This window comes from Chinchilla lanigera, unplaced genomic scaffold, assembly GCF_000276665.1.
Source record: "Chinchilla lanigera isolate Chin_1 unplaced genomic scaffold, ChiLan1.0 scaffold00041, whole genome shotgun sequence".
Taxonomy (NCBI): Eukaryota; Metazoa; Chordata; class Mammalia; order Rodentia; family Chinchillidae; genus Chinchilla; species Chinchilla lanigera.
Window position 1 is genome coordinate 9,011,393 of NW_004955442.1, and position 18,675 is coordinate 9,030,067.

The following is an 18,675-nucleotide window of genomic DNA, read 5'->3' on the forward strand; positions in this document are numbered from 1 at the left end:
AAAATAAAATAAAATAAAATAAAAAAAGAATCTCGGGGACCCAGATGTCCATATTTATAAAAATCTGAAGTACAACCACAAAAAAATTAAACAACTGAATTATAAAATGGGCAAATGACTTAAATAGACATTTCTCCAATAATATGAAAACAGCCAAGTAAATAGCACCCTAACACCCATCAGGATGGCTATAGTAAAAATAAATAAAAAACTAAAAAGAAAAAACAGAAAGTAACAAGTGTTGGCAAGAATAAGAAGTGGAAACTTATGCTCTGTTGATAAGAGTATAAAATGGTATGGCCACTATAGAAAACAGTATAGCAGTTTCTCAAAATAAAATAAGAATTGAATTATCACATGAGCTATCCATCCCATTTCTGTGATGTACCCAAAAGAATAAAAAATTGGCTCTATATTCATAGTGGCACTATGCAGAATAGCTAAGAGGTAAAAGCCACCCAATGTTCAACAAGGGATCATGTACAGACAAAATGTGTTACATTATCCAGCTGTAAGAAGGAATTTCTGAGTGCTACTACTACATGGAGGAATCTTGAGGACTTAAACTAAGTGAAATAAATTGGTCACAAAAAGATAAATACTGAAACTCCATGTTTAAGAGTTTCCTGACGTAGTCAAATTTGTCGAGAAAGAAAGAAGAAAGGTGTGCTCTAGGAGCTGGGGAAAAGGACAGGGAGAGCTGTGTCACTGTTAGAGTTTCAGATCTGCAAGATGAAAATTTTTCAGAGTAACACAAATATATGTATTAGTCAGCTTTTCATCACTGTGACCAAATACCTGAGAAGAATAACTAAAAGGGGAAAAGGTTTTCTTGACTTGTGGTTTTAGATGCTTCAGTCCAGCCAGCCCACTCCATCGTTTTTAACCTGAGATAAATCTGAAACATAATGGGGTGCTGGGGCAGAAGAAAGCTGCTCACCTTGAGACAGCTGGGAAGCAAAGACGGAGAAAACAGCCAGGAAGGAAGGGGCCAGGGACAAGACGGAGTTCTGCGGAGCTCATGCTCCCAAGACCCCTTCCATCACCTGGACTCCACCTCCTAAGTGTCCATCACCATCCAATGAGTCCACCAAATCATAAATCCAACAACGGATTACTCCACTGATCAAGTTAGATCACTACAACAGCCTCACCTCCAACCACATGAGATGTAGGGGGGACATTTGGGATCCAGACCCTAACAACACACTTAGCACTACCACATTGGACATTTAAAAATGGGTAAAATAATAAACTGTAGGTTAGATGTTTTTCACCACAGTAAAAAAATATGTATATATATTTCTCTTGAAAGCTCCCAGCTAAGTAATTCCAATGAGTAGTCAAGGCCGGGAACTCCTGGTGCAAAGGAGCTGCAGGGAAGAGGAGGCCAGAGGAGGAGAAGTCCTGCGGGCAGCTTTGCCCTGTACTTGGGCCTGCTGGCAGCAGCTTCGGGAGTAGCAGGAAGCAGAGGTAATGGGCCCAAGGTTTGCTTTTTTCTTTTTACAAAAAAAATTTCCATCAGCCAGGTGATAGAAAGCATGGGAGAAGGGACCTTCTAGTCAAAGAGAAGGTCAAAACATAAAAGGACTGATTTCATTTCCTGCCTGTCACGGTTTAAATCTAAAATGCCCCCCAAGTGCCCTGTGTTTGGATGGTGACTGGCTCAGGGATACTCGTCAGCGGATGCACCCTTTGGTGAGTCCGGGGCTGAGGGTGCCGTGAGGAGGCGGAGCCTGGGTGGAGGCGGGTCATGAGGCGTGACCTGGAAGTTTGTATTCTTGTTCTGGCTCTTCGCTTCCTCTCTCGGCTTCCCAGCTGCCTTGGGGTGAATAGCTGCCCTCCTGGGCCTTCACTGTGCCCTTTCTTCTTTGGAGTCAGCCCACTTCAGGGTGATCCCGCTGAAACTGCAATCAAATACACATTCCCTCCTGTAAGCTGCAGGTGTCCACAGAACAGAACTGGGAGAAAGTCAGCAACCTCAACCTTTAGTGCATCTTCAACTTCAAGACTCTGCATGTGAGAACATACAGAAGGGAGAGGGAAAAGCATTCGGAGCCTTAGGAAGCAGCCATGTTCTGTGACCCTGGAACCTAGGGTGAGAATGTGGTGGGAGATAGGTGGGAGGTTCAGAGCCTGTAAGCTCTGTCATGGGTTTGAGAGCAATGGGGAGTATTTGCATGTCTTCAGTGGATGAGTAGCCCAGACAGGCTGACATCTCCGGGAAAGTCACCCTCACTACAGAACAAAGAATGGACTGGGTGAGGTGTGACCAGAGACAGGAAGGTGCTAGTAGGAGGCAGGTGGGCCCAAGGTCAACATGTCTAAGACGTGGCTCTAGGCCAGGGATTGTAGGTTGAGGTTTAATTCTGGCTGCACATTAAAATCCTATGTAAAAAAATGGGCCGCACCATACACCCCTGCATTGACTCAATCTCTGTGAAATAAGGCCCAGGTGTAAGCATTTTAGGGTCCCCGAGCAATTCTAGGGTAAAATTAGGGGCAAAAATCCACACTTGCTACTCAAAACTGTGATCCCTGGAGGAGCAGCGCCAGGGACCTAGTTAGACACACAGAGCTCCATCTCACACCTGCAGAGGCAGCAACTTGCATGATGGCTCGGCAATCCCTTTGCACTGGAAAGTTTGAGGAGCACAAATATAAATCGCGTGTGGCCTGAAATGGGTCTGCAGAAGCAGCTAGAATCACGGGGAGGGTGGAATCCAGGTGCTGTGGAGATAGCCCAGAAGTGGTCCCTGGGGAGGGGAACAATTCATTCATGCATTCTGATAGATTATACTGATCTGCACGGTGCCAGGTGCCAAAGAAAGATGAGGCGGGCACCAGGCCCCAAGACCAAAAGCATGACAGCAATGAGAGGACTGGAGTTCTAGGAACACGCGTGAGCAGCAGCGGGGCCGCGGCACCAGTGTGAACTCCCTGAAACAAGGATGTCTGCCCAGCGCGTGGATGCAGGCACCTGCTGGGCTCTCCGTCAGTGTTCGCTGAAGGAGGCTGGATTGCGGGCTTAGCGCTGGGCCTCCCAAGGCAGGAAGAATCGCTCTGGGAAGAAATGAGCAAGGACTTTGCAAATAGGAGGACTCCAGCCCCAAACCCAGCCACGCTCTGTGTAAGGCCCCCACAGCCTGCAGTGCCATTTGGCTGGAACTGGAATAAAGCTTGGCACACGGTTCCTGCCAGGGGCCGGAGAGTAAATATCTCGCACTCAGCCCTGCGTTGCAGTGAGAGCAAACTCAGATCACCAGCAGCAAATGGGCAAGAATGGATGCAGAGCCACCTTACAGAGAAAACAAGGCTACCGACCGTACTGAGCCCGCAAAGCCCTGATCTGAAATGGGAGAGGAAAGGTGCTGGGAATGGACCTTCAAAGGTAAACCAAAAGCTGTTAGCTCAGAGGCCGCCTCGGCTGCCAGGCACAGGGAGACCTGGAACCCATAGTGCAGAGCTGGATTTGGGGCAGCAGAGGGAACTGGGTAGGGGTGAGCTTGTGAGGAACCAGGAAGCAGAAGCGGAAGAGATCAGACCAGGGGCTGGGGAGGTGGAGGACGGGGACCAGGTAACAGAGGCAGTGACGGGTCCCAAAGAGTGGATCATGGAGATCCAGGAAAGCAGCAATGAAGCACAGAGCTGGGCTGTGAGAGAAGCTTCGTTGGCCCGGGAAGGGAGCGTAAGGGACAGTCAGGGTCGGCTTGCCAGTAGCAGGTGACAGGGAAGATGCTAGAGCCAAAACCTTTTGGAGCTGAACACTCAGGAGAGCACATGGAACATGGGGGAACGCAGGGCAGGGTGCCAGCCCGCACATGTGGGCATGAGGCAGCGGGGGTGTTTGAGGAAGGTGAGGGCTGAAATGCGGGCTGGCCTCATGGCTGCTGGCTCCAAAGACCCTGAGAGCTGCAATCACCCAGGTCTGGGGAGATCTCAGGTCTTCGGGGCTAGAAGGAGCCTCAGAACAGAGCTTCGAGAGGCTTTGCGGAGGGTTCTGCTGAGGGCTCACATCCCTCGATGGACCTACACCTCTGGCCCATCAAGGTCACCAAGTTAGACCCACTTCCTCTGTGGTCCCCCAGATGAGGACAGTGAGGCCCATTAAGATACCATCACTGAGCATCCCTAATCCAAAAACCCAAAACCCAAAGCCAGCGATGTAGCTCAGTGTCAAAAGCGCCTGCCTGGCAAGCGCAAGGTCCTGAGTTCAATTCCCGGCACCAAAAATAAAAAAATAAAAAAAAACTCAAAATCCAAAATCTGAAGCCTAAGTGCAGATACCACACGTGAAAAATCCTACACCTGACCTCAAGTCACCAGTCACAGTCAAAACATACGTACTCTAAGGAATACTGTACACAGTTACCTCAGACAGGTGTGTAAAGGAGATAGGAAACAAAAGTGAATTTTCCATTAGGACTTCGGTCCCATCCCCAAGGTATATCACTACGTCTATGCAAATATTCTAAAATCTGGAAAAGCCCCAAATCCAAAACACTTCTGGTCCCAAACATTCTGGATAAGGGATGATCGAGAGTGTGATCGTTAGGTGTCTCATATACACCAGGCCCTGGAGATACTGAGAACACTGCAACGGTAACTAACATTTAAGCGCCAGAACTACTCTAAGAAATTCCATCTGAGACTCTGTCTCCCTCACTGCGGGCCATGAAGCAAGTGGCATTAGTGTCACCTCTCCATCTGATGCAGCGAGCTGAGCACCAGCCAACCACCATGGGAGGCAAAGCATCCGGCCTTCCACGGCAAGAGCCGCTGTCCCAACTAACACCTGCCCCCTGATCTGAGCCACCTCTCCAGGAAAATTCAAAACCAAGGCAAGTCCTTCAACTACGTCCTCAGATTCAGGGTGTGATGAACTTCGTAAGCAGCTGGGGCCTGAAGGACCACAAGTCGCCTGCAGCAGGGGCACCCAGGGGCAAGGACTAGGAGTTGGTCAACAATTCTTTAACTTTGCTTTGGAGGTACCAAGCCAGCCCTTAAAAGAGGTGCTTCCATGACACGCTGTGATGCAAATAAATGCCCCCAAATAAAAGGGAAATACTTTAGTGGGGAATATTGTAGCCGCACAGCGAATTTTATAGGCATGGTTTCCAGAAGCAGCGCCTTTCTCTTCCACCAGGCTCCTGGGCCGCCTTCCAGCGGCGCGTTGCGACACTGCCACCTAGTGGTCATGCTGAAAGCTGCTGCGGAAGTTGAAGTGTCTAAACCCCCAAACTACAGGGCGGCTGCATCCTGTTAACACCAGTCTGGGCGGTGGCTGTTTTTAGCTGGGTCTCTCCTTCTGTGCCACTTTCATCATGGAAACTGGCTCTCTAGACCCAAAAAAAGCTGCGACGTGCTCTGCAAAAGCTGTTTGCAGGCCAATTTTAGCTACATGTCTTGAAATTTGGGCTCCTGGGAGGAAAAAGTGATGTGCGGTTCCCAGGAAGTTGGGCCCCTTCCTGGAGGCTGTTCTGGCCGGGAAGGGGGTGAGATCATCGATCCTTTTGGGTTGCGGCATCTGCACCCTGCAAAGGGATGTGAACTTCGGGATTTCAGAGGCAGCAGCTTCCCTGGCCTGGAAGGTTTATTGTGTGTAGTACTAAGAGTTTTCTGTTCCTGGATCTTCACATTGATTCTTTAAAATAACCTGACAAGAAGGCTTAGATTAGGCCCATTTTACAGGTGAGGAAATAAAACGTGGAAAAATTAAGTCACTTGACCTGCATCCTAGAGCTGGAAAGTAACAGCTGTGATAAATCAACTCTGAAGTCTGAGGCCGAGCTCTGAACCCAGAATACAAAGAAAGCAAGGTATACTGAAAGTCCTGGATTCGCACTCCCATGGCTACTGACTCACTGTGTGATCTGGAGCATGTCATTCAACACACCTGGGTCTCAGTTTCCTCTCTGGTAAAATGGATGTGTGGTGATAGATCCTGCTTCGCAGGTACATGAGGACCCAAGTAGACATCTGGTCTCCATTGGCTCAGGAGTTCCACTACCTGACTTGGGAACAGTCTAGAGCCCCAGACTCTTCTACAGTGCCCAGACAATGCAGCAAGATAGACTCAGGAGCCAGAGGAGCCATTGTCCCCTGTACTGTATGAGCCAAGGACGTCCTATTTGAGAATCCGTGTCCCCAGTCCAGGGTTTTGCTGCAGGCTGACCAGTACACTGCACTGAATGAAGAGATGAACGCCTACTGTGTGCATGCCCTCGTGATGAGCACTGCGAATATAAAAATGAATAAGACGCATGGCTGTGTGGCAGAGACTGACAAGAAGCCGTGCAGAGCCTAATCGACGAGGGACCGTGATGGGATAAGTGTGAGGGATGGAGAGGACTGTGGGGTCACAGAAGGACCCAAACACAGCCGGAGAGGAAGGGATTGAGAGAAACCTTCCTCAAAGGCGTGACCTGAGAGGATCCCACAAAGCTGAGCTAGTCAGGAAAGAAGGACACATCCTGGGAGGCTGCGCTGGTCACGGGACAAGCCTGCTTCCCAGAATGTCAACCCAGTGAAAAAGACAGAGACCTTGCCAAATTGCACAATCTCCAAAATCCAAGGAACCTCCCCAAATTCCTTCCTCTTCTCCCTCCCAGTGTAACCCACTCACATTCACCTGAGGATTCAAAGGGAACATTGGCCTATGTCCTCGTCCTCCTAGGTCCAATTTCATGCTCTTGGTTTTGGATAGGTCAGGGTCCCGATGCTGCCCCCAGGCCACGCCTCAAAACTGCTAAACTGATCATTTAATACAGAGATAAGATGGCAGGCTCAGCTCTCCTATCTTTTACCATGCTTGACAGTGGCTGTCACCTGCCTGGGACCTGCAGGTACATAGTGACCCAAAGGTTTTCAGCCAGGACAGTGTTGTCCTCTGGGGAACATTGGCAATGTCTTGAGGCAGTTTTGGGCATCACAGCTGGAGGGCTGGGAGGTTGCTACTGGCATCTAGTAGGAAGGGACCACACATGCTGCTGAACACCTGCAATGCAAAGGACAGCCTTCCCTACACAAAGAATGTCCTGGTCCAAAACATCAGCGGCACTGAGGCTGAGAACTCTTTGTATCCTAGGCAACCACAGAAGGGACCGAAAGAGGACGCCAGGCACTAACCCAGGCACTGAAAGATCCAGTGGCACCTCACCCCTTCCCTGTTCTCTGTTCCACCCACATTGATTACCTAATGCCTGGTGGGCACTGTGCCAGGCACCAGGCACACTGTGGCAACTAAGGTGCAGCCTTTGCCCTCAGGAGTGTTTATTCTCCTGGAAAGGCAAGATTTGGCCCCATTATGTGTCTGGGAGCAGGACACCGGGTGGCACACTGCAGGGACTTCTCACTTTTGTAATCTGTGAGCATGGTGCCCCTGCAGGGTAACTCCAGAAAAGCTGGTGAGTGTTGCGTCCCTGAGGTGGAGCAGCATCTTGGGTGATAAAATCCTAGAAAATGGGAAATGGCTAGTAGGTAGGAGGATGGGACAGCTTTCGTTGTGATGTGATGAGAACTGGAAAAGGCAAAGGGCAAATGACAAACGATATGGATGGACAGTGGGATTAATGGGCAGATAGATGTCTAATAGAGAAACAAAGGGGCTGGGGATTTAGCTCAGCGGCAAAAGCACCTGCCTGGCAAGCGCAAGGTCGTGAGTTCGGTTCCCGGTACCGGAGAAAAAAACAAAAGAGAAATAAGTCACAATGAAAGTGCCAGATGCAAAGCACTCTAGCAGACATTACACTAGCACCTTAGCATACTGAACACATTCAGGGCCGGCTGTGTTCTAGGGGCCTTCGTGGAATATCTTCTTTTGCCCTCACGTCAGTGCTGTGAAGTATGTATTGTTATTATCATCTGCAAATTGCAAATGAGGAAGGTCTCTGCAGTTACATGATTGGCTCAATGTTACCCAACTCAAGAGGTACCAGGATCTATACGGGGCCTGATTCCAGGAATTATATACTCAACAGCTTCCTCGTTAGCCTGGGCAGAAAATCATTCAAAATCCCAGGGAGGAACGAGCATGTGAGAACTCGAGACACTGACAGAAGGAGCGTGTTTCTTGGAAGGAAACTTGACAAGCTCTGGAAAGCATCAGACTCCAGGCTGAGGAGTACGCCTTTGAGACGGCAGAATCAGGGAAGCACACTGGTTGCCTCTTGTTCCCCAATCGATAGCTACCAGTGGCAGGGAGCTGGGGCTTTCTGTAATTGATTAGTGATGTCTGCCTTGAACATGGAAATGGAGAATAGCAGCACACTTAGCCTAGCCTGGTACTCTTACTGTGAGCAGCAGAAGTGCATTACAAGTTTCTGAGCAAGTTATTTTCTGCTTCTATGCTAAAATACCATAGAGTGGATAATTTATAAGCAATAGATGTTTATAGATTTATAAACAACAGATGTTCAAAGCCAAAGAGCATCTGTCTAGGACCTTCAAATGGGCACTAGCATCTGTCTAGGACCTTCAAATGGCATCATTCCATGTTGGTAGGCAGAAGTGAGTGTGTGAGACAGAAAGAAAACCAGAGCTAACCTCATCTTTTTTCCAGGACCTACCCCTACGATAACTGCCCACTCCTTAGATAACAGCCTTAATCTCTTTGTAAGGAGGGAGCCCTGATGACCTAATCACCTCACACTCACTTTACACTGGCAGTTAAACTTCTGTGACTCTTGGAGGGAATGTGCCACCCTACAGCAAGACTTCCAAGCCGTGATATATCCAACAAAGGGCAGAAGCAGAGAGCCCCCGAGTTCCACAGACAGCAGAGTTTTCTTAAAAAAAGGAAACCAGCAAAAGACAACCTGCTCAGCTGGTTTGATGAAATATTTTTACAGTCATCTCCACTCCCTGAATGGCCATTGCAACTCTAATAACCTCATTCAAGACTTCCAAGGAACTCAATCCATGCTTTTGCTCCCAAAATATCCCTCATTAGAGTTTTCTTCTCACATAACTCAGATCTGTGAGAACACTTGGGGAAGGCTCAAGGAATAACCAGAATGAGCAAAAATGATTCAATAACCACCTAGTTAGTTCTAAATTCCTACCATGGTGCTCTAGCACAGAAGTGCTTTCTCTGAGGGGTGCTTTATTTGAGAAATGGGAAGTAACCCAAGGCCACATCCACATGTGATGACTCCAACACCCAGGCCATCTGACTCCTCTGCCGATCAATCTCTGGATTGCAAAGTCAACTACAAGGTGTTAATAAGGTAGAGTAACTCATAATGAATCTTTACACATTCCTTCAATATGTGCTTTCAACACCCCTACTGTGTGCCCAAATACCTCAGAAGTGCATCGTTCATCTTTTCACTTCGTGCTGGAGCCTCCTACACCATCCACAGTGCACCATGGGGACTGACATTTTCAGAAGCCCAGCACATTTCCCACTATTCACCTTCTTGTAACTTCGACTAATTTCTACTCACTGAAATGGATATAGGACTCGGGCCAGACATGACCAATCACAGTGATTGCTCCAAAGTTGGGCCTATGACTCAATCAAAGCCAATCATAGTCCTTCCCTGGGGTGCTCTCTTGCAGTCAGGGTTGGAGGAAGAAGGGTGTAGGGTCCAGAGGAATGGCAGCCATCTTTCCTACCATGGAAATGGAAAATGGAGACAGGCAGGGAAAAGCAGACAACCCTGCTTCCATCCTCAGAAGCAGTGGGTCCTCTAGCTCCTCCTCCAATTCTGTGAGCTACCTGTGAATTCTTCCTGACTACATGAACCATACATTCCTCCCTTACCAGTTTTAATGGGACTTGTCTCACTTTCCAGAAGAATTCTAATACCGCGTTCCCTGGCGCTGTCTCCCACGTGACGTCCTCCAGCTATAGGGACTCCTGTCCTATAAGCCTGCACCTCTGAGGCACTTCATCAGAATTATCTTTCTTAGGAGTCAAAATTTACGTCATAAGGCCTCCCACCCTGAGTCCTGGCTCCACCGCCAGACAACTGCAGTCTCAATCCAAAGACATTTTGGCTGACATTGTTTGTTTGTTTGTTTGTTTGTTCTGAGGCAGGGTCTTGCTATGCAGTTCAGGCTGGCCTTGAGCTCCCTAGATAGCCCAGGCTGGCCTCAAACTTGCAACAATCCTCCTGCCTCAGCCTCCTGGGTGCTGGAATCATAGGCATGCACCACACCCAGCTTGACATCTATTTAATACCCCTTTACAACCTGCCTGCCTCCCACCCCATTTGTCACATACACACACGCATGCATGTACACACATGCACACACAGACCACGGCTTCTTTTTGCTTGGATGAGCACCTGAGTTTCTTCTGTTATTCTACATTTGATATGTTACAATGCTGCACTGCATTCCAGCAAGGCTGGATCTAGGGGAACACGTGAGATGAGTCAGCAGGGCACTGTCTCTCCTTTCTTCGTTTTCCTGACTTCAGTGCTGGCCATGTTCACAGGCAACCTCTTCCCACATAGAAAATGTGGCCTTGACAGCTCAAGGCTCACACATCATCTCCACGGCTGATTATACCGATTTACATAAGGCAGCTCTTCCCTGATGCTGGGTGACTCACTCTCCCTGACCAATCACTGGCCAGAGGAGTCCCGAGCCCTCGTGGACAGGCCTGCTGCTTAGAAGAGGAAAGGGGTGGGCACTCCCTGTGCACCGGATGTTACCAGAAGGCTGGGAGGGGGGCATGGAGGAGGTAGAGAAAGAGTGGGCTTGAGAAGGGCGAGCTCCAGCACATGCCATCTGATACCATGGACTGCAGGCTTCCTCCCTCGTCCTCTGCGGGGTGGGCCCAGCTTCTTGGCATCACTCTTCAAGGGAAGCACTGGACTTGAACCCAGGGCAGGAGAGAGAGCACTTATCACGTTCTCTAATTTATTGACCTAAGCTAGACTCAAATTTCCCTTTTGCTTTTTGTTTGTTTTGTTGTTGTTTTGTTTGTTCAGATAGGGTTTCACTATGTAGTTCAGGCTGGCCTTGAACTTGCTATGTAGCCCAGACTGGTCTCAAACTCACTCCCAAATGTTTGGATTACAGGAGCATGCAACACACCTAGCTTACATTTTCCCTCTGGAAGTCACATCTCCCTTCCTCTTCCACCGGAGTCACAGTTGCCACACACATTTGCACACAGGGCACGCAGCACATACACACACACAAAGGCACATGGAGGTACAGGTACATATGCATTACTTATACAAATACACAAATATAAACATGCATACAGATATTCACAAGTGCACATACATACAGATATGCACACAAAAACACAGTGCATCTATATATACAAACCTGCACAGGTGTGCACACCCCACACACCCAGAGACACACAGATACTCAAGGACACATACACACACAAACACGTGCATGTGCAGAGACACTGGTGTTCATCACATGAGGTCCTGAGGACAAAAGAGCCCCTGATTTGCACATCTGGAATGAGAAATCAACCTCTCTCCCTCTCTCTCTCTCTCTCTCTCTCTCTCTCTCTCTCTCTCTCTCCCCGTCTCTGTGTGGTCCATTCTTATTGCAGATGGGAGCCTCAAGTTCAGACACCAAATGTGCATGCTGCATTCCTCATGCCTTCAGTGTTGGCACTGGCTTCCCATCACCATGGAAACAGTGCCGCCTCCAGCTCTTGCCATTCAAAAACTTTTGTGGCATTCAAAAATGTCAGGGTGATGTTGATATTTTCCAGGCAGGTGACCCTAATTCTGAACGAAGCTGGAAGGACTCCTTGATTGCAGAATGCAGTGACTTTGCCAGCCAGGCCCACGTGAGTCACCAGGGAAGGAAAAGGGCTCTGTCACCCCTGTGTCTTTGGATTCCTGACTTTTGATGCCTCAGCCCATCCTACCCATGGAAGAAAAAAATGATCCCCCAAAGGCAACATTCACCTTGCAGTTTTTATAGTAAGTGTCCCGCTTTACCTTCCTAGCATACGTCTGCAAAAATATGTAATAGAGTTCTGCTTGCTTCCATGTTCCTGGTCAGCTACAACACTTGATGCTACAAAATGAGCCTCATGAATAAAAACGTGACTTGATAACATGGTGGTTTTTGGGGGAATGGAGCCCTGAATCTCAGAGGGTAAACAACCAGCTGAAGGTCATAGAACAGAGTTAGGATTTAAACCCAAGGTCCTGAAATCCCTACTGCAAATCCTCCCACTCCATAACGTCCATCTTTTGACTGGGTAGTTGATGTTTTTAATCTTATGCAAGACTCTTAACTCTCTTTCCCTGTGTCCTTGAGATGCCCCACCCCAATCTACGCCCCACTCCTCCAACTGCCTCAGACCACTGAGTAATTTCCTGGGGCTGTGGTAACAAACTGTGCAGCCTCAACAACAGACACGTATTCTCCCGGAGCTCTGAAGTCAGGAGTCCCTGCCATCAGGACGTTGGCAAGGCCGCCCCTTCTGCAGGCTGTGAGGAGCTGTCTGCCCCATGACTTTCTCCAGGCTCCAGGTGGTTGGGCCATCTTTGATGCTCCTTGATGTGACGAAGCAGAGCCCTGATCTTGGCCTTCCTCTACACATGGTATTCTCGTGGCTCTGTGTCCAAATTTCCCTTTTTCATCTACGGCCATACCACCCTGAACGCCCCCGATCTTGTCCAAATTTCCCTTTTTCATAAGGACACAAGATATATTGGGGAAGGAGTGCACCTGGCTTTGGTATGACCTCGTCTTAAGTAATTCTGTCTGCAGAACTCCCTCTCCAAGTAAACCACAACAGAGGAACGGGGCTTAGGACTCCACATGGGGACTCTAGGGGACAGCTGGGGCCACAGCACTGTTACACAGTGCTCTCTCTCGCTTCCATGCCTTCCACACTCTGTCCCCTCTGCCCCCTCTGCCCTTCCTTCTAGTCCTCTATGGGGTCCTCCTCACTCTCAGGGATCTGGGTTGAGTGGTAACTCTCAGGCTTTCCCCTTCCTTCTCTGCGGCAGAGTGTGGGTGAGAAGACTGTGATCAGGGGGTCTGCACACATTCAGCATGAATTCACCCTCTTGTGCCTCAGGGCCCCCATGTGAAAAGCATAAGCAACAGTACCACCTATGCCAGTGGCTGACTGGTGTTCAGTGAATCACTACATTTAGAGCAGTGCCCAGCACATAGCAAGTGAAATTTAATAAAATATTTTGGATACCTGCTCCCCTAACTCCTCACAGGGGTGCCTGATATTCCCCAAGACCCTACCTCGGTGTCCCTTATTTCTAGCTCCTAAAAGCCCAGCACAAGGTCTCGCACATAGTGAGCCCTTGATGGAGGGGCTGAAAGGAGGGTTCTGCATCCTTCTCATTACCATCTGCCTGTCCTGACACACCCACCCCTACCCCAGAGGCCGTGGGCACCCGCTTCCCCCACTGAGGCACTGACAACTTCTCCCCAGCCTTGGGTCAGGTACAGATTTGATAAATCCCTGTGTGCTCCTTGACTGCATTAATTAAGGACCTCAGAACACAGTGTTAACAGGCAAGATCGGCCCCTGTCTGCCCGTATTCCCAAGACAACTAGGTTAGCACAGCCCACCACAGACAGGATTGCAAAGTGAAGGCTCTAGAAGGTCCCCAAGACTCTCCCAAGTCCTGCTAAGCCTCCTATTTCAGAGGCTGCACTTGTGTGTGTGGTCTCCCCGTGTTCGCCATGGGAGGAATCTGACTATGACGCAACCACCTGGGTCTGGTCTCATTGTGACACTGTAAGTCCTGTGACCTTGGGCAGGGGAATTGATCTCCTAGCCCTGCCATTCATTACAAAGGACCCTAAGCCAGGTGGCTTGAGAGAAATAGAAACTCACAATTCAAGGAGCTAGACGTCCAAGTTCAAGGTGTGGGCAGGGTTGGTTGCTCAGGAGGCTCTGTAGCTATTCCAGGCCTCACTCCTGGCTTCTCATGACTCCCGGAATCCCTAGCACTCCTTAGCTTATGGCCACATCACCCTGATATCTGCCCCATCTTCACACAGCCTTCTCTCTGTGTGTACGTATCTTTATAAAGTAAGTCCCCGACATACAGATATTCGAGTTGCGAACTGTCAGATAAAAATGGACCTCGCCATACCAACATTCATAGATGCAAATCTGCCCTGGAAGTAGCTCGGTGTCTGCCAGACTCTGGCACGGTTGTGCTGCTGTGTGCTCCGAGTACAGTACGACAGTTACTCACTGGAGACGGGAGGGGTTCCCAGAGACGGTGCAGATAAAGGATCATCCGCGATCGGAAATGGAGGGCGAGATGGACTTTCCCTCACACCTGATGCTGATGGCACAGGTTTTTTGGTGGATTCAACTCTGTCTACCCTCTCGAGAAAATGACCCAGTGATGTCTGAGCAGAAGCTCCTTTTTCTCATCATAGATGACCCTGCCCCATCTGCCCCCTCCAGTTAGGTTCTTCTTGTCAGCCCGCTCCCTGCAGTCCCCTCTACGCCAGCTGTTGTACTGTGCTGCCATGGTAAGGTAACTGTAAAAGTAAAAATCACTCATTTACAGTGTTTTGGTGTGATTGGTTTTTTAATGCTTTGCATTGTATATTTGTGTCAAAGGTGTATAAGACTCACTTTGTCAGACTCACAAGTGAATCCAGCTTACAAAAGTCCACCCAGCATGAGTTTGTCATAATTCAGGTACTTACGCATCCAAATCCCTGACCTTACTCTTACAGTAACACCAGCCTTAATATCAGGGCCCACCCTAACCCAGTGTGACCCCCATCTTAACCTGCTTACATCAGCAAGACCCTGTTTCCAAATAAGTCACATGCCCAGCTGCAGGGTGAGGACATGAATATAATTTGAGGGGATGGGACACAATTCAACCTACCCTACAGGCCACCATGTCCTGGACCTCCTCTTGTGTAGAGGGGACAATAGCACCCCTTGCTCTGGAAGATGCAGTGGGGTGGCCCATTTGAAGCGCTCATTCTTGAGACCATAGCAAGAAGGTACACGGTCCTGTCTGTCCCTGGCCTGGCCTGGGTCCCAGGATTCTTGGCAGCTGGCAAAGACCTTCTTGGGGCTGGAATCCAAAAGTGTTTTCTGGAAAGACCTGCCACGAATGGGGCCCAACTGGCAGCAGAGGGAAAGCCCCAGGAGCCCCTAAACTAAGGCTCCAGAGGACTTGGCCTTGAAGGCTGCAGAATCTCTAGTCATATGTAATGAGGCATGTTGGAACAGCTTGTACCCAAGGAGTCACCACAAGGCTCTGAGGGAGGAGAACAGTGACATTCTGGACCCCTGCTCTGAGTCAACACAAACACACACACACACACACACACATCCTCTTCCATAGCCCACGTTCTGCCAGCACTTCCCAGCCCCAGGTATGGTGTACTGCAAGCAATTGTGAGGTGTATTACCAAGTAATCTGTTGCTAATAATAAAGTAGTGCCACACGTTGCAAATCTATGTATGAGTAGACTCAAGGTTATTCCTGTGAAATATCACTGTCACTCCCTGCATTCTGATTAGGCTTCTCCAGTGGGAGAGCTACAGAGGAAAGGTACAGCTAGGGCAGGCATGGGGATGCATGCTTGTGTGACATCACAGTGACTTAACAGAAGGGACCCCTGCCCTGCATTCCCTGCCCTGTGAGATACACATGGAAATGTCTCCTGCTCTAACTGACACAGGTGTGTCCTGAGCCTTGGGCAGAGCCTGAGGGAGGGAAAGAAATATAAACAGCCGGTAAAGGCCAGGAGAACCATGAATGCCAATTAGAAAGAAGAGCCATGGATGTTCAGTAATCCCGTTGGCCACACATGCTGGGCTTGAGCCTATCAGGAATTGGCAAAGATGCAGAGGTGGAGAGACATGGGTCTGGGAGCTATGGCCTTCCTGACCTCAGCTCCTGCTACACGCTCCTGGCTCACTAGTGGGCTGTGTCTTCTGGGGTTCAGAAAGGAAGGCTGCCTGCATTAGGAATCCGCTCCCCAGCTTCCTAGCTCTATGAACTTGGCAAATTCTAGACACTTTCTGTGCCTCAGTTTCCTCATCTATAAAATGGAGATGATGATAATAATAATAATGCCCCGATGAAGACTAAATAAGGATTAATTAAGATAACGCACATAAAGCGCTAAGCACTGTGTTGGAGCAAAGTGTGTGCAGACAACAGGGCAGCCGTCATCACTGTCCTCATTGTCCTCGTGGTTGTCATCGTCATCACTGTGGTTATGGGCACCACTGCTATTTCAGATGCACCAACAGGGTCTCTTCCCTTCCCATGACATGTGCCAGTGCGCCAAGATTTAGTGTTTTTGACATGACACTTGTTGTTCTGCTATGGATAGAGTTGTGGGACATTTTCACTCTGTTATTTATGTGGGTAAAGCAAGTGTCACTGTTAGTTACATAGACAAGACCAGGCACTTACTCTGTTATTTTTAAGCAAGTGTTTCTGGGTGTTCTGGTGTGGTTAGAAGATGTGTCTATTTACTCCTCACAGTCCCTACAGATCTGGAATGTTTGGGTTGGTTACATATGCTTGGCATGTGTCCTCAGCATATGCAGTGACACAGTCTTAGAAGAACCTGGTGAAGACTGAAGACACAGCTAGAGTCACCCCCTGTCCCATTTTGCCAGGGACTTGAGAGCGCCTCTATGTAGGGCTCTCAACTGAGAAAGACTCAGATAGAGCAAGACGAGCCGGTCACTCCACACAGCCCAGGCCAGTGTATCCCAGACACCATCTATCCCCACCCTAGGAGCCCAAGCGCTTAGGAACACATGCCCTGGAGCCATGGGTCTGGATTCAAATCCCAACTCCTCCACTTACTGGTCCTGAAGCCTGGGCAGGATATTAAAGCCTCTGTACCTCCCTGTACTCAGGTGTAAATTGGGGCTAATAATAGAACCAACCTCAATGGTTGTGGAGATTAAATGAGCTAATGAATAGAAAGTGCTGAGAATTACACGTGGTCCACAGCAAGCACTCAATAAACCTTTGCAATTATTGTTATTACATCTGCCACCACTTCTGGTATGTATTTAAATATGTTTTTAGATCTATACACTCCTCATGGGTTCAAATGTATTTATCCTAAAATTAAATCACTACCCTAATTAGAAAACCAGTCCAGATAGTCACAAATAACAGGTGACTATAGACATAAATGCATAACTACCAAATAGAAGCAGCTCCTGCCCCACTCATGGGAGGCTGGCACCCTTTGGGAACATGGAATTCTAGACCAAAGGAAGCAGGCTCAGAAACAAGGACAGACAAGGTGGGGTCAGGGCTCAGAATCCTGGGGTATGGACCAGCCCAGGTCTAAACCAGGCTCATGATGCTTCAAGCATATTATGAAAGGGCCACTGAGAGATGCCAAAGCAGACATCTAAAATATCCCTATTTCCCTCTCACCCAATCTGGTCCTCATCAAGCAGGTTACAGTTAAGGTTGGAGCTAGGGTTATACTTAAAGCAACCCTTTGGTACTGGCTCTGTCCATAGAATAAATCAACTCCCCTGAGCCTCAGTGAACCCCACCTGCAAAATGGACATAATAATGTCCACCTCCCCGGGTTACTAAGAGTATCAGGTAGGATAAAGGCAAATGCATGTTGTGGCTTTCCAAACATTCAATAAACAGCCCTGCTCACCATCCGGCCTTTTCTAATACTAAGAATTACTCTGTGGAAGCTTTTCATCACTAGAGTGAAAACTATCTCATTCCCATGGAACCATGAGAATATATAATCAGAACGCTCTTTAGAAGGCCAAGAATGAAGGGATGTTAATTTTACCACTTTTAGGTAATTGTTCTTCTCTTCCCCTCTTGCACTTGAAACCTGGGCTCCCATTTAAAAATACTTCAAACCTTGAGCTTGAATCACAGTATGAACTTCAAGTGACAGGCTCATAATGCAATTAGAGCAGCTGCTTATTATCTCCCATTATTGAATAATATGTTCATTAATAGCTCTTCTCTTCCTTTGCCATATTCCCCTGCTAAAAATAAACATAAACACCAAGACCCAGGATGACTGAGAGCTAAACTTGACCACAAGGTGGCCAGTAGCAGTACCAGGGGAGCTGAAGGCCGGCATGTGGTGGTCATGACCAAATCCATCCTGGGGCCACTCCCTGACCCACTGGTCAGAGATCATTACGGGCCAGGCCACAGGAAGACAATGAGAAATGAAAGAACTGTGCATGTTTTATCCAACATCATCCTCACCTTTCCCCTGCAAACCAGCTACTGTTACCTTGTATCCCCTTTCACAGATGAAGAGACTGAAGCGCAGAGAGATTCCTTGACTCATTCAGATCACATATCAAGAAAATATCAGAACCAATAAGAAAGTTGCTGTTCTGTCTGACTCCATCACAACAAATCTAGGGCTTTAAAGATCTTTCCATGCCTCCCTCTGATGGGTAGCCTTTCTTCATTTCATAAATGTGCGTGTGCCTGTGTGCATATCCTTACCCACAAAACAGGTAATCGTCCATCTCACCTTCCTCTTTCCCTTTCCCCTTGTCTTGGTTACTTTTGTCTCCTTCCTGAGACAAAATACCTGATGCCCAAAATTAAGGAAGGAAAGGTTTATTTAGCTTACAGTTTGTGGAGGTTTCAGTCTATAATCAGCTGGCTCCAAGGCAGGGTGGCAGGGCACGGGGGCAACCCTTCAAGATGACACAAGACAGCAAAAGCAGCAAGAGCAAAAAGGGAGGAG

General features: G+C 48.5%; 1 long non-coding RNA gene across 1 annotated transcript in view; it reads right to left on the reverse strand.

Annotated features, from left to right (window-relative positions):
• LOC102013345 overlaps window positions 1–13,842 on the reverse strand; it is an 81,240-nt gene extending 67,398 nt beyond the window's left edge. Inside the window, exon 1 of the long non-coding RNA XR_262126.1 lies at window positions 13,802–13,842. This is a non-coding gene — a long non-coding RNA (uncharacterized LOC102013345). The remainder of the gene's footprint in view (window positions 1–13,801) is intronic.
• Between the last annotated feature and the right edge of the window lie 4,833 nt (window positions 13,843–18,675).